Source organism: Nelumbo lutea, chromosome 6 (genome assembly GCF_056320005.1).
Source record: "Nelumbo lutea isolate HS-2025 chromosome 6, American lotus-T2T, whole genome shotgun sequence".
Classification (NCBI taxonomy): domain Eukaryota; kingdom Viridiplantae; phylum Streptophyta; class Magnoliopsida; order Proteales; family Nelumbonaceae; genus Nelumbo; species Nelumbo lutea.
Window position 1 is genome coordinate 28,713,399 of NC_142689.1, and position 14,295 is coordinate 28,727,693.

Below are 14,295 nucleotides of genomic sequence, written 5' to 3' on the forward strand. Positions count from 1 at the left end.
TCTTTTCGGTATCATAGATTTTTTCTATTTATTTATTGATAAATAAATTAAAGGAAAATCAATAATACAGGAAAAACATGATACCAAAAACGATTTGACCAATCAAAACACCCCTGTGAATTTTGATGAATGCCACCTGATTGGTGGTCAGTGGTCACCTCTTTCATTATACCAGTTGATTGGTGTAAGCTTTTTTTAAAAGGGTAAATTTTTTTTAGTATATTTAGAGTATAGTTTGAAAGGGCTGAAGGTTGTTTGTTAACGCAACACCTCTCAAATATACAGTTTTTTCTTTACAATTCCATTGAAATTTCAAATTTTCAGTAGAGACACCTTCAGGATGAAATATGATGACACGTGGCTAATAAGGCTGTGGGAAAACAAATAAATGGATAATACGGACCTGTCTAAAGGATGGCATAGATTGGTCTCATCATTCATCAACATAACACGAACCTGAACTCTAGTGGCCCAACCCAGAAATAGAGTTGGGCTGGGCTGGATTGGAAATCAGGATCCATTGCCCTCACCGTCTCACAGTCTATACATGTGGGAAGATTTCATCCCTATAACGGATCACGGATGGCATAAATTGGTCTCATCATTCCTCAACAAGTCAACATAGTATGAACCTGAACCCTAGTGGCTCAACCCAAAAATAGAGTTGGGCTGGGCTGGATTGGAAATCAGGGCCCGCCCTTTCCCTCTCACACAGACTATACATGTGGGAAGGTTTCACCTGCTAATCACCTAGGAAAGGTAAGACTGATACATGAATATAGAGCTGAATTGTACTGAGAAGCAAGGTTTTTTAAAGCCGAATCGAACAACAAACCGGTCAGGGGTCTGGTTCTTGAGTTGAACGATAAAAAAATAAAAATCAGCCAAACCATTGAATGGTTCGACGGCCCGAGTCAACAGTTTACTAACCAAATCAATGATTTTTGGGAAAATAACAGTTCTGGGGTAAAATGGAACTGGTCACCTGACCAGTTCTCAATTTTCCGGTCCAATCCGATGCGATTTTAAAAACCATAGTGGAAAGTGAATGCATGTCAAAGTCTGGAGGGTCACATATCCGCTAACTGGTGTTCATTGGACGCATTCTTTGAATATGTGGCTGAAATTGGCTATCATATCTAAAGAGGCATGAGTGACCCAGAAAATTGTGCTTTTGCAATGTTTTTATTTTTATTTTTTTTCTTTCTTATCACATTAATACATCCCACCAACTGACCCACACCTCCACGAAAAACGAAGGAAGAGAAAGAAGAAAGAAAGAGATAAATCCTAACAGCATCCCTTGTGACTAGTTGTCAAGAGATTGGAGTCGAATCTGATTTACATGGTTTTTATTTGTTTTTAAGACTACAATCAAATTATTATGATTCATGCCTTATCCCATCTATATTGGGTCAGTTACATGAATCCTGTTTTGTCATTTCGTTCTATTGAAAGGCATATTCACTATTAAGTTATTTGTATTTAAATCATTTCTTTTTGTTTTTATCCATGTCCTTTATCTACCCCGAGCTCTTTTAGCCCTTTTGATGTATAACAAATCACTTCATCTAACTGATGCAGACATGCAGTTTGTGGTCTTCTATGCACATGTCCGAACCATTTTAGTTTATTCTCTCATTTTATGGCCTACCGGAATTAATCTTAGGCTCATATAGATAAATTCATTACTAATCCTATTCTTTCTGGGTTTTCCAATGATCCATCTTAGCATTTACATTTCTGCTACATTTCTTTTCTGAACCTATTATTTCTTGACTGCCCAACACTCCTGTTCCATGCAACATAACTGGATTTACACTGTATCATAGTTAGTCTTACAACCAAGGTTCAAAATATTGATACAGGCCAGTACGGTATAGGGGCATATTGGCCTGTATCGAGGCTTGTTCTCCGTTTTTTTAATATGTTTTTAATCTGATTTAGAGGGATCGATATATGGCCCGCCTACCCATTAAACCATGGTCTAACCCAAAACACTGACTATAGAAACATATCAAGAAACCCCAATATAATATATGTCAACCGATACAGCCCAATACATATGGAAACTTTTAACTTTGCTTACAACATAACTTCCCATTACTCTTCTCCATACAATCAAATCATACCCATCAAATTCAGATCGGTCTCCAATCAATTAAGATATTGTGTCATTAACAAAATAAATAATGACTTTATGACACTTAATACGGTGGTCACTTATACACACACAAAGCAGAGAGTAGTTATCAGAAGCATTTGGATTTCGCAAGAATTACTTCTCCCATTCAATTTAGTAGTAATGCTGCTGATTCTCCTCTAAAGTTTACATTAAATACCACCTTAATTATTAGTACGAACATTGATTCTCATAACAAATTTACCAAAACTGATGCTTTGTACACCATTTATAGCCATAGCTGTGAAAATTAAGTGCATAAATTTTCAAAAACATTTTCCCTATTTATTCAGATATATTAGCTAGGAAGTTTTGAGACTGGGATGTGGTAGATCCAGGATAGGATATGCTTTGATTGTAAATGTATCTGCTATTTCACATCCATATCCGGCTCACCTGGATTGAATGTGGGTCATGAACCAATCCATTGCGTAATTTACACCACCGATTTCTGTATTATAATATCCGTAAAATCTTGATTTTTTACTAATAAATTGTTTATAAGTAGCTATGTTACAATTAATGAACCATGCCTGCATTACATGGCATTTTCGGTATTTAAGGGTCCATTTGATAGTGGTTGAAGTAGCTCAACTGAAAGAATTTCGTCTTGTCTTTTAATTACCCAAAGAAAAAGTAATAATTCTTTGAATTCAGTCACTTTGCCAAATACCCAAAAAAGCCATAGCGGGCCACCCTGTTTTCATTGCCCATTTGAGAGGGTTGAAGCATAACAGTTTTTAGATTTCTGAGGTGGGTCTTACATAAACAGTCTATGAGTTATGTTTGGTGAGAAACCCAGAGAGTTGAAATCATCCGTTTCATCTTTTGAAGGGGTTATTCACTTCAGCCTCTTTGAACAGCTTATCTAGAGCACTTCAAAACAGCCGAATCAACTGAGATAAAGTTTCAGCTCAGCTCTCCCAAGTCCCGAACGGGCCCTCATTTCTTACTGGCTTAAGACTAAAATGGTGTATTTCTTGAAAAATGATGTTCATGAATAATAAGATTCCTTTGGCATTCTTGGAACTGGTTCAACCACCTGATTGAAACGTTCTAACTTCTAACTATCACTAGAGTAAAGATAACATGTCGGCAGTTTTTAACAGTTGGGCAATCAGTTGGATTGAACCACCAAACCTAAAAATTGTCCTGTCTTAAAAGATAGCAATTAGAAATCATTTTCAAAATTAGAGGCAACGCGGGTCAATGCAGTAGCTCATCTGGATGGTGTAAAATTTTTTCTAGAATTTATGCTTGTTTTACATTGAGGGGCGTTCTTTTTTTGAATTTTGAGAGGGGGAAAAGTTGGTCAATGGGATACATCTAAAGGGCTAGCAATTGAATAAGACAAAAATGCCTCTTTTAATAATGAATTTTTATGACTAAAATGGTCATTGCCTTATTTATCTAAGAAATATAAAAATACTTACCTGGATAAGTGCATTTACTCAAATAAATAACTTACCAAAAAGTGAATGGGGCTTTAAAAATCCACCTTAACCGGCTAGCCATGAAGAATGGGTATCACATCCATAGCACCAATCAAGAAGGGTTCATTTTAGTTTGCCGTCAGAATCAGAACTTGAATGGCCTATTATGCTGCCTATTTGGTTAAGATGGAAATTATAATCAATTGGAATGAGATCTTCGTTCTCAATAGAGTAGCTAGGGAATGGGCTATTCTCTTAAATGGATTTATGAGAGTGGAATGGTAATCAAATTCTGATTTTGAATCCAAGTCCTAATCCCACAAACCAAACTGGCCCTACATGGATACGTAGCAAATATCAAGGTGTGTTTTGTGTTTATATGATCACCCCTTGCACTAAAATGAAGGTGTAGTGTTGTGATTGTATTTGCGTTTTTGCAAAACACAGGGAATCCAATAAATTGAAGTTGTGTTTGGTACTATTGTCATTTCTATTTGCAATTTTGATTATTAATATAATATTTGGTAGGGAAGGGATCAGCTGCACACAGAACGCACCCCATAGGCACCCCACAATCCATCCCATTTGTGCCTATGAGGTGCATTCTATGGGCAGCCGATCTGATCACCATTTTGTATCATTGATGTGGAAACGTCAAATTTGATGTTTTTACTATAAATTCCAACACTCAATAGGATGTTTATATATTTTTTTAGTGAAAGTGGTTATCTGATATAATGTCACAAGACAATTTCTCAAACATTTATATTGATCAACCTAGAACGTTTCTGGTAGAAGTAGCAATGATACCAAACACAACCTCAATTAAGAGTATTTTTACATAAATGGAGAAAGTTGAAAAACAAAAAGAGGTGAGGTCCACATGTCGAGCAGGGGACTCCATCATTCATTTGATACTATCATTATTATGCCTCTTGAAGTCATGAGCCCAGATTAGTTAGAGACAAAATCATGCATACCAAGTTGAGTTATTTATCACAAGTGAATACGATAGTTTCACTATGCATCCCATTTGTATTGAACACTGGCATGTTCACTTGTGATAGGTAGCCCAACACGGTATGCATGATTTTATCTCCAACTCATCCGAACTATTAAGTCATACCATGTGCATCTCAGCGTGCATTGGAAACATCTCCCATACATGTCATTGAGAGATGCACCCAATACACAATTTGGACATGCTGTGGGGCAAGGTTCAAAGTATCGATACGTATCAGATCATATTAACCGATACGTATCATTCTGGTGGCTTCCCGATACACCCCAACAAGGAGTGGAGGAGCCTTAAACCGGCCCCCTGAACTGGTTTTGAAAAAGATAAAAAAAGGGTTAAAAACACCCTGATACGCCCCTACCAGTGTATCGGGTGTATCGATATTTTAAACTTGCATGGAGTGCCAATGTGATCTCCTTGGGCCACTTGCCCCACTTACCCGTGATCCATGAACCGTGAAGGAATTAAATAAGCAAACACAGTGGGTTACAACTTACAAGACTTGAAAAGATCACTGCCCGTGACGAATCTGATATGAATTCTGCATCATCTCTTTCACCTCCAATTCATCCCTTACACTCCAAGATTAATGCAAGTTCTAATTCATTTTCGCTTTGGATTTTAGTTTGCTTCAGGCAGCGTTTGTTTTCGGTGGAAAATTCATCGATGGAAAACTTAATTGTTAGTGGACTCTTACGAAATAGTCGATGGGAAGGTTTACATCCATTTAAACCTTACACTGAAAAACGAATGCGTGAAAATACGGTCTGGGAATAGGGTTTTACACCGTTCTGTATTTATACTGAAATCAAATGCGTACAAATGCGAACCAATGGAGTTTTACATCGATTTGCATTTACACCAAAAACAAATGCAGCCTCAGGTTTTTCTTTACTTCATCTGTAGTGCAAATCAATAAAGATAAAATAAATGCTCAAATAAAAAATAATTAAATGAGAATTTACTCCCACATTACAGTGGAACCAACCAAACAAAATCAATCCTCATGTATAATAAATTTTGGTGTTTTCAATCTACCATTGACCCGAATGTTTAAATCATCTGAACTATCATCTAATCATGATTTTAGGTTCAATTTCTCCAAAACCTAGAGTTTGGTAAAAGAACATTCACCTGGTAAAAAATCATCCCACCTAGGCAGTTGAACCATTGACCCATTCGATGAGGTTATTACAAATTGCACGCTAAATGTATATGCAAACGTCCAAAGGCATAACTTTGCACTTAAATGTCTAATTAGGGTAATCTTTTTTTTTTTGGTAAAAACGCTTTCAAATCTATGCATCCTAAAAGGTGCTTTGCCCCACTATTTATATATAAAAAAAAAACCCTCTTTAGGCCTCAAATCCCAATTTTAACATTTTTATATAAATATAAAAATATGATTTAAACATGAATTAATTATATGTAGAATATAAATACATATTATTTTGTTAATATAATACATGGTACAGTCTTATCCATTTGACCGGGCTGCTCAAACCTGTGACCTGCAACCCAGAGACAAAAATGGTTCAACCTTGGGGTCGGTTTTAAAACATTGGTAAAATTAACATCTTCTTTTGGTTCAGCCACTAAAAAATCTAAGGTTTTTAAAAACCAGACTGCACACAGAACCATTTTGGCCATTGGTTCCCGGGTCAAATGGTCTGACCGTCTAGTTTGAATGCAAAGCCCATTTTGATTTAAAAAATTTTAAAAATAATTAAAATAAAAAAACAGTCAAAACCATCATGTAAATCGACCATCCAGATCAATGGGTCACTGATCAAGTCAACAGTTTTTGGCATAAAAACAGTTTAAAGGTGAAGTAGAACCGATTGTCTCAATGATCAATCCGTGTAACCATCTGGTCCAGTCCAGTTTCTTAGAATGAAAAAAAAAGGAATTATCAGCTTTATTTGTAGCCAGATCAATGAAAGAGTACGGTGGAGAATTTAAACTAACAAGCAAGAAACTGCTAAAATCCACACACAGATTATGGTAACCAGGATTCTCATCGGAGAAAATAAAATAAGAGACACGACTGTGAGACCATTAATCTCAATAAGATCAATTAATAATTAATGTGCTCTTACCTTAAAAACTATAATACATGAATTTGCTACTTAGCCATGATCGCCCCAACAATCTGATAATTATTAGTTTAGTCAAGCACTATGTAGAAGAGCTGAAGAGCTCTGTATTGGAAAATATATTTCACGATTATTTAACACTTATAGGGAATGTCTGGTAACGGCTGAAGTGGCTGAACGGGCATAGCATTCAACCCAGTTTCAGTTTCAGGCTTTCAGTCATTGTCTTTACGGTTATGGAAAAGATAAAACAATAAGTCATTTAGTTCAGCCACTTCAGCTGTTATATATTAAACAGTCGTTGTCATTGCGTTTGGTTTCTTCTGCAGAAAAGGTAGTAATAGGAAAATGAATTGGCATGGAATTTCACTAAATGTCTTCAGGATTAATTATTACAGTTTTTCCTTTCTCACTTAGACTTAAGGTCTGTTTGGTTCTCAACTGGAATCAGAACGGTCTATTTCCATAATCTGTTTGGTTAAGACAGAAATGAGAATGAGAATTAAAATCAGTAGGAGTGAGATTTCATTCTCAAGAGAGGGGCAGGAAATGGCCATTCCCTCAAATAGGGAATGCCATTCCAATAAGAATGAAAATGAGATTTTGATTTCGCCCAACCAAACAATTGAAATCAGAATACGATTCCAGACCTCAAATGGGGAATGGCCTTAATTTTGCAAGTAACCAAAAACACAGCATTACAGACCTCATATTTCTCGCTCCAATTTGTTTAACTTTAGCACTGATCGATGTTAGTGCAGATTCAGTTGCTTCTTTCAAAATGCCAATTAAAACTGATCTAAGCTGTTTATGAGCTTCAGGACTGTAAGTTATGGAATGCTCAAAATCGACAGGATCGAATAATCATTCGACCGGCTTTGCCTCCTTGTCTGCCACATGGACCGGAATTCAGTTACATTGTAGCCTTCTCAGTCCTGTCCTTGAATGAACAATGCTACTAATTTGGTGCCACTGAGACGGACAACAAACACAATTCCAAATGACGGGTCGTTCTCAGTAAATTGATGTGTTCATTCGTCTAGGGCTTTCAGATCGGAGGGTCCTTTTCATTTACAGTTGGAATCAGAATTGAAAGTTGTGGAAATTTGAATCAGTTGGAATGAGATTTCATTTTTAAAAGAAGAAGAATAAATGACTATTTCTTCAAATAAGAGAATACCGTTTTAAATAAAATGGGAATGAGATTTGGATTTTTCCCAACCAAACAGTTAAAATCAAAATGATTCCAAACCCATATTCCCACTAACCAAGCGGGTCCTGAATATGTATATCAGTTATGATTGACTACATGGGCTCAAGGCCCATTCACATTTGCTCAGTGATTGGATTGCAATTTTACCTCCCATAGATTGAGGTGAGGTGTTATTTGTGTTAGGACCTGGGACTTAGGATTTAGTTAATGTCAGAATTTGGTGGTAATATCACTTGGGAATTCTTCTACTTCAGCCCTATTGCGTTTTGCTACATGGCAAGATGATCTTATGTTTTTTATTTTATCCTAGTCTATGGTGCTGATGTGTACGAGGATGCCATACGCGTGGCTAGACCAAAGGGTCCCATTTGTCAAATGTAATCGTGTAGAGGTCATGAGTCCACGTGGCAGTACAGGCGTAAAATCCTTATATTCAATTTCAGGCTACAATCCCTCTTTTACTTTGCTTCAAAGACAATCAAAAACCCTTCAACAAACTCTGTAAACCTCTAATTGATTTGTTCTACTGATCTGTCTACTTGGAGGAGAGCTCAAGACCCAACCTGCTCTACCTTTAAGATAGCTGGGGAGCCATGTGAGTTCATCACATGAATGAATATACCAAATCACCCAGTTTGGCAGATACCTGTAGTTCCTTTCTCAGTGGATTCGCCATGTCTGTCGTCCCCACAAAACAACACTGATAGCCGCGTGATTAGACCACAGAACCCAGGAGGAAAGGTCTCTCTCTAGTGAATTGATTGGTCTCTCCAGTCAGACATATTAAGTTAAACCCTCTTAACTTCATTTAATCTGCAAGGCTAAACGCCTAAACCTTAAGCACAAATTCCTTAAAAAAAAAACTTCACCCAATTTGTTTTTCTCTCATATTTTCTTATTGTAAGTGATAACGGCATTAGTGTTGACCTTTCATAATATATGCAGTGAAAACAAACATTGTTAGATTAATTAACCTAAACAATTGAGATGAAGCCCACAGCAACTTGGGCATGTGGGCATGCTTTTTAAGCTTCAACTATTCTTTTCCTGGATGGAAAGAATTCTAATTATGGTGTTGTTTGACAAATTTATTTAGAAAGATCTTTCAGCAGCTCAGTTGATCAAAAGAAACATTGAGTTTTTGAACTCTTATCTTTAAAAACGTATTTAAAGACTATATCAAGCAGAAAGACCAGAAAGCCTCCCAAAAGAAATTACCTTGTTGTTCTGATGATAACCATGGCCCATGAATAGTCAACTAAAGTTAAGAAATGAGGGACTATTCTACCAGTGGCCCTAGAGAATATATATAGAAAGAATCTTCTATTGAAGAAAAGAGATTGTTGACCCTTGGGAGTGATCCTGACCGTTGAATTTGTCATCATGACATCATTTTTTGAGGGTCACAACTCACAAAGGAGTTGAGTGTGGGAATCCACGGACCCATGATCAATATTAGTAAATAAATAATAAATAAAGGGATCTGAAAGTGAGGGGTCAAATGGAATTCTCACATGGCTAACTGGATCTAGGGTTCTAGGAGACTGACGAAAGCGCAAGTAAATGCACTTTGGAACATAAAAGCTGGGAGTAAGTTGTTTTGAATGGTTGTGTACATTGATTTGCACAAGAGCGATGTTTCATTGTTTCTAATGTCCACACCCTCGTCACCATCTAACCGGTACAAGATCTACAAGTTCAGTTCACATGCAAATAGGACACCACCCATCCTTCAATTACTATACCCACTTCGTGATTCTGCTCATCTAAACCTGGAGCACCACCAAAACCTGTCACAATCATGGATACCAGGGGAAGGTTCCCTCAGTTCTCTCCTCTCATCTTCTCTAATTGGGTTCATGTGAAATGGGGGTGATTTCACACTGAGATGGGCCGTTTTGAAATTGAAAAAAATCCATAACCAGTTCTGTTTTACCCCAAAACCATTTTTTTTTTGCCAAAATCCATTGATTTGATCAATAAATTATTAACCAGGGCAGTCGAATTATCAAACCGTCAATCTCGACATTAGGTCTCAAACGCCATGTTTAAAGAAAAGAAAGGGTCTAGGTATAGAGACATCTCAAATGGGTTGCCGTGCACGAGTCGCATGTCACATGTGAGGCACTAGTTACTAGTGTTTGAGTGTGAGTGAGGGTGAGATAGAGAAGAATCATGGTGTTTGTGGCGTGAATCAAAGGTTAAGGGGGGGTCTAGGCTTTGCACAAAAGAATAATAAAAACACAGAAAAAGGCCAAAAAGCGAGAAAGCAAGAAAGGATGAAGGTTATGGAGAAGCAAACAAAGACAAGTGGGGTTGGGGGTGGGGTGGGGTGGGGGTGGGGAGATAGGGCTGCTGCGTGTCTTCCATGGTAAAAAGGGGGAGAAAGAGGGAGAGAAGAGAGTCCATGTATGGTTAAGTGACAAGCTTGGCAATATACTTTGAATCATCTCAAACGCAAAGCTTTCTGGTCTTTATATATGTATATATTTCCCCCACAAAAGTCATCAAGGTTGTTAAGCTATCCTTGTGTTAGGTAGTAATTAATTACTAGCAGCTTGACTTGGCAACCAAGGCTTCCGCTCTTTGTTTCAAGTTGCAGAGTGAAGCCCTGCTTATTAGTTATTTTAGAGGGTATTTTGATCTTATTAGCACTTTATTGGTTGCAATCAACTAAAGATTCAATAAGCTGCTTCAGCTGCTTTGAAGTGACCGGCAGTCGTTTTGGATTTCTAGATTTATCATCAAATATATTTTATAGGCTGTTCATATTGGAACCCTTACCTCGAAAGGCGAAGCTTGTGTGTTTCGGCTAAGGTTTTCGAACCATCTTTGATTCCGATGATTGGATCGTTTAGTCCGAAAATTGTTCAAGCAACTGGTTTCGTTTTACTCCAAATTTGATTTTTGGTAAAAAATCGACAATTCGTTGATCTAGGCGATCAAACCCTTGACCCATTGACCCCTTCAATATTTTTAATCATTTTTTATTTTTTTATTTTATTTGTCAGAATGAACCATCCATTCGAACCGGACGATCAGACCGTCAATCCAAAAATCGGTCTCCAGAACAATTCCATTTCTGAGTCATTTTTTAATACATTAGTTTCGACCCTCCCAAATGGGCACAAATTATGAGTTAAATCATATGGACCCCTCAGAACCACTCGGTATTTGCTACCCATAAGTTATTCTCATATCCCTTACCCACAGAGCACCACCACCGTGTATTGGCAACATCTTCAGATATTCCAAATGCGCAGCTGTAACATCTTGTGGGTAACAGATCCGAGCCCCCTCTGCTAGCTCAGGCTGGGTTGGCTAGTCCCAATGGTGTAGACTTGAATGGGGCAGCATTCAGACCCTGGTCTGGATTGACCTGGCATGGGCTCAGCCAGGTCCCCCAGTCCCTTCTGTTATTTGAAGAAAATAACCCCCTAACCCACCTGTTTTAGTTTATGAGATTTAAATCCAAGCCGTTGGGATTGGATTTTCTTCTCAGATTAGGAGAGATTCGATTCTGACCGAACCAATTGCCAAATCGGAGCTAAAATTACCCTTTGGCATCCATAGCTGTTCGTGGAGAGCAACATTGTTTTATTTGGGAGAAATAGATTTGTAGAACCCTCGTCTCGAGTCATTATTGATCTAATAGAATATACCAAAAATCAATAATAAAAAATCAACTCCTTTTTAATAGAAAAGTTGTTTATAAGGCACTATTGCTCCCAGAATTTGATTAATCTTACAAACTGAATTGCTTTCGTTGATTTAGGTATTAGATCGATCTTGTTCCGGTGGGAACGTCCAGCAAGCATTAACCTTAGACATAACATTACCTCTTCCTTCATATACCATGCTGTTAGGTATTATTAATGGTTGCACGAATTTATGCTAGAAATGACTTAGTAGTAGACCTGTTCATGGGCCGGGTAGCCCGATGGCCCAGCCCGCACATCGGTCGGGTTTGGTCATGTAAATAGGCCCATAGGCCTGGTTTCGGGCCTAGCACAGTAAGTCCGATTGTGTTTCGGGCTGGGTTCGGGATTTGTCAAAAAAGCCCGGCCCTAGCCCGGCTCAGCCCGACTCAGCATTATATATTTTATAAAATATATAATATATATTTTATATATTATATAAAATATATAAATAATATGATATTTATTAAAATATATATTTATAATTTAATATATACATTTTCTATTATTTTCTTTATAATTTCTCTCTCTCTCTCTCTCTCTCTCTCTCTATATATATATATATATATTCAGTCGTTTCAGTAGTAGTAACAGTATGGGCTAAATTTTGGGCTCGGGCCCAGGCCCGGGCTTTGGGTTTTTTATGACGGCCAGGCTCGGGCCCAAGTTGTATGCACCGATGATCGGGCCACTCGGGCTTGGGCCTTAGAAAAATCTATTAATACAGAGTGAAAGCCCAACCCATGAACAGGTCTACTTAATAGTACAACGACGGAGAACGAGAACATGGGTACATTTGGTTCATAGTCATAAGAAAAATCAAAATCTTTTGGAATTAAAATCAAAATGGTCTATTCTCATAATTTGTTTGGTTTAAATAGAAATCAAAATCGGGATTAAAATAAGCTAGAATGAGATTTTATTTCCAAAAAAAGAGAAGAAATGACCATTCCCTCAAATGGGAAATGGCCATTGCACCAGAAATGTGAATGAAACTCTGATCAACTGGAATCAGAATGAACCATCGTTAATCAAGTCTCTCACTTAGAGAATGAATGGAGAGAGAATGAGTCAATGAGAGACAATGACGTAGAATTTATTAGAGCTTTCAAGAGAGAAGAAAATATTGAGTCCCTTTAGGATTTGGAGTCATAAATCGGCATTGGGAAGGAATGGGTTTATTTGTTTTGTTTGCTTCTCTCTCTTTTTATTTTTCTTTTTTACATGGAGACTGAAGACCCCATCCCTCAGTAGTCACTTCTCTTCTCCCTCCTTACTTAGTTCCCACTTAATGACAATGAGGGGGAAGCACTCGTAACTCCCAACTCACAAACTCACTAGTCACCTCTCGACACCTTTCTATTGTTTGTTTCTTCTCCCCCACCTCCTTTCTATCTTCCAATAACGACCTGCCGACTTGAATTTGTAACGCCGCACCGCACACGTAAAACCATGGAGCTACTAACTTCTCCATCAATATACTGCACGACCCATCAAGTTACATGGGAGAGCACTTCCATGACGTCAGATGGGTATCTATTTTAAGCCACAACCCACAATTCCACATGGTTGATACTTGATAACTGAGAGAGTGGAGGCTTCCATTCCACATGCGAGATGCGTTTTGATGCAACGTAACGGATTTCTGGGCCCACCCACCCAATTTGTGTGTGTGAGTGTGTCTGGACTCTGGTTTCTGGGCCCTTAAGCGGCCAAACCAACAAACGGGGTAGTGGTCAATACACGGAAGGGTGTAATTACCAAAACCACCCTCCATTAACGTAATCTCCCTCTGGTCAATGATCCACTCTTTCCAAACCCGATGGGGCTAACAATTAAAGACACCACTTATGGTTGACGTTGAGTCAGTTTGCTTCGACAATTCACCCAACAGGGGCAAATAAAGCTTCTCTAGTAGGGGCTTAGGCTTTTTGATGGTCTCCCAAAGTCAGAAATCCGGTTCAAGTTCTAAACATTCCGTCCGGTTATTTCAGATTTGCATCATAACATTTGCATCCATTTAATTAATATTAAATGTGGTGGGTAGGAAATTGGCCACTCTCTCCCTAGGGATGCAATTAGGTTCCTGTTGAACTGAACAAAGATGCAAAAATGAAGGTTGAATTGGATTGAGACTAGCTTAGTCCAGTTTTAAATGTTATATGGCTCAATGTACTTCAATTTCATCTAACAATCGCGTAATGGGATGAGTTAAAAAAAAAATCGTTATTTTTCTAATTGATGTTTTAGAAAACATTGTTGATGCAGGCGATTGGAACCATTCAACCTAGGAAGTGGCTACCTTTTTCTGGTCAATTTACCACCTGACCCTAATAAAAAACGTTGACTTGGACCACTGACCCAAATGAGTTAACCAACGAAGTGTGCGACCAAACAACGATTTGTGGGTTGATATAGGGGTAGTTTCGAGATATCTTGCTATTTGAGATCAGCTCGCCAATAAATTATGAAGATTGAGCTCGAGTTTGATTCGAAGTAAAGATTTGAACTTTAATTTGGCTCGAGTAAAAAATTCATAAGCTTGAGATCGACTGTTAGCCAAATGGATGGTTGGACCATGACATGTAACCTGGATGTAAAAGCTGCTTTGTTTTTAGGTTGATTTTTTGAAACATGGATTTTCTTTATTTAATG